Source organism: Arabidopsis lyrata, assembly GCF_000004255.2.
Source record: "Arabidopsis lyrata subsp. lyrata unplaced genomic scaffold ARALYscaffold_4, whole genome shotgun sequence".
Lineage (NCBI taxonomy): Eukaryota > Viridiplantae > Streptophyta > Magnoliopsida > Brassicales > Brassicaceae > Arabidopsis > Arabidopsis lyrata.
In genome coordinates this window covers 21,097,703-21,100,082 of record NW_003302552.1, presented here as the reverse complement: position 1 = coordinate 21,100,082, position 2,380 = coordinate 21,097,703, and the positions used below count along the sequence as shown (strand labels likewise).

The 2,380-nt window shown below is 32.5% G+C and overlaps 1 long non-coding RNA gene across 1 annotated transcript in view; it reads left to right on the top strand.

The window, feature by feature from the left end:
- Nucleotides 1-1,236: 1,236 nt before the first annotated feature.
- Nucleotides 1,237-2,380, top strand: part of LOC110229497 — a 2,074-nt gene continuing 930 nt past the window's right edge. Inside the window, exon 1 of the long non-coding RNA XR_002332880.1 lies at nt 1,237-1,634. This is a non-coding gene — a long non-coding RNA (uncharacterized LOC110229497). The remainder of the gene's footprint in view (nt 1,635-2,380) is intronic.

Genomic DNA, 2,380 nt, shown 5'->3' with positions numbered 1-2,380 from the left:
TATTCTTTGTATCACTATTAATTTGTACGTACTTCTAACTTGACATTACGATTTTCTTTTTTAAAATACTACTAACATTTATAAATTAAAACTAGATAGAGTATATGCAAAATAAAAAAAACTCAACAAATTCCAAAACAAATCAAACCAAACCCAAAAACCATTTTAATAATTTCAACTAAAATAGATTTCGTTTTATTTATTTATATTGATTGCAATTTTGTTATGTTTTGGTTACTTCCAAAGAAAGAATTAATTACGGATTTTGCCATTTTTTATAATGGCATTTGTGGATTTTGCTCTTTTTTGAATAGTTTGTGGATTTGCCATTTTTCAGGCTCCAAAAATATGATTTAACATGCGTTTCACTCGTTATGTTTGGGTTTAGTCGGTTCCATTTGTTCTTAGGGTTTAGTATTTGGTATAAAGTACGTATTTTTGCAAAAAAAAATCATAAATACGTACATTTTTAAGTGTTAAAAAAAGGCAAAATCCGTAAACTATTAAAAAAAAAGGCATTTTCGTAAGTTTTTCAAAAAAATGGCATTGTAGGCAATAATCCCCAAAGAAAACGAAAGAACAAATTTTTTACAAATTCACTTTTAACAATAACTTCATAAAACTTGTTTAAACTGATGAACAATATGAACCACATGTTATCAAACTGAAGTCTAAAGTTTACCACTTCGATATGTTTGTATCTCTGTTATTGGTAAATAGATGTCCTATTTTCTTTCCTTAACACAAAAACACGATGACATACTTTCTTTTGCCAGTTTCGGCCAAAATCATCCGAAAATCGTACTACACGAGCAACCGAAATTTTTTCAATTTGAGAAAGAGAATAAATAGATTGATCGGCAACGAAGTACTGGCCTCTCTAGATGTAATTTGTTGTCTTCTCTGTTTCGAAGCAAAACATTTATGTTATGAACTGAGAAAAACAAAAATAAATAGTCCATATTGAAGAAAGTCCCTGGAAAGGTATTGATTCAAATGGGCCAGCATTAGGCAACCCTACTGGTTTGGGCTGATCTGGCCCATTAATTGGCCCTTTAAAAGCCGACAGTTTTGGAAGGAAACAGTAAACAATTTTCGCACTGGTATTTTTTTCACTTTTCCTTTTTAACTCAAATTATTTTTTGGGGTAACTGATTTTCTATTGAAAGTGTTACAGGGCCTTTAAAGCCTAATTGGCTAAATAGCCCAACACACACAATAAAAAGATTCTTTTTTTTTTTTTTTCTTTTTTTCTTTTTTTTTTTTGAAATCTTGATTCTTATGATTTGATGAAAACGATGGAAGGAGATAGACGAGGAGTTGACGGAGAGATAGATGCGGACGGTGATGATTGAAATAAAATTTTGCATCATAGTTACGATACCTAATTTGTTTCCGCCAAAAAGAAGAACTCCATTCTACAATCAGAAGAACCAGTTAAATATTTCTGTATGAAATACAAATTCTAAAACCTAGAAGAAAGAATAATATAATTACATGTCTTGCTTGTAAAATCTTGTAGCAACAGACTTACGTGATCCCTTAGAAAAATTTAGAATGTTAAAGTACTATTTTCATACTCCAATTCCTCCTCAGCATAACCCTGATGAAACAATAGGAAGTGCAGTGCATGTGTTGTTTTTATATCCTAATCTATGGACGTTCATATCCCTAATCTATGGACTTTCACCGGGAAAACGGCCGATTCCCCCACGAACTTAGTTGCTTTATCGGATTTATACACAGAACTTTGAAGCGTGCCTATAACTACATGAAATAAACTAAATTTTGAATTTCCTATACGGACAATGTAAATCCGGTCAAAACCATCAAATCGACAAACGGTATTACTGTTCCGTTAAATATTGCTGACTAGGATGCCGTGTTTGCAACTGAGATGGCCACGTCATTCGTACAAAACGACGTCGTTTCGTTTAATTTTGTAAAAACAAAAATTTGAGACAAAATATAACAACTTTCGGGTTCGAACCCCCGACCTTTCGCCTATTTAATGAAGTACATAACCACATAGACGACGTAACTTTTATTATAATCTCATTCGAAAACATATATATAACGCAATATATTAAAAATAACCAAAAAGCTTGTCTCTCTCCTTTCATCTCTGCAAAAAACATACACATCAATGAAATCTCAATGTTCTTCGGAAATCGGCTTTTCTCTCTCCTTTCTTTCGTCGGTGATCAATTGAGGCTATGTCTCGTGATATTCGTAATTCCGATTTGTGGCAGGTGATGGAATTGGAAGATGAATCTTATTTGGAGAAGCTTCTCTCATATTATAATCGGATCTCCGATTTGCACGAGGAGTACATTCCCAAATTTGAAGAATTGCAGAGTCGCAGATCTGATTCGATCTA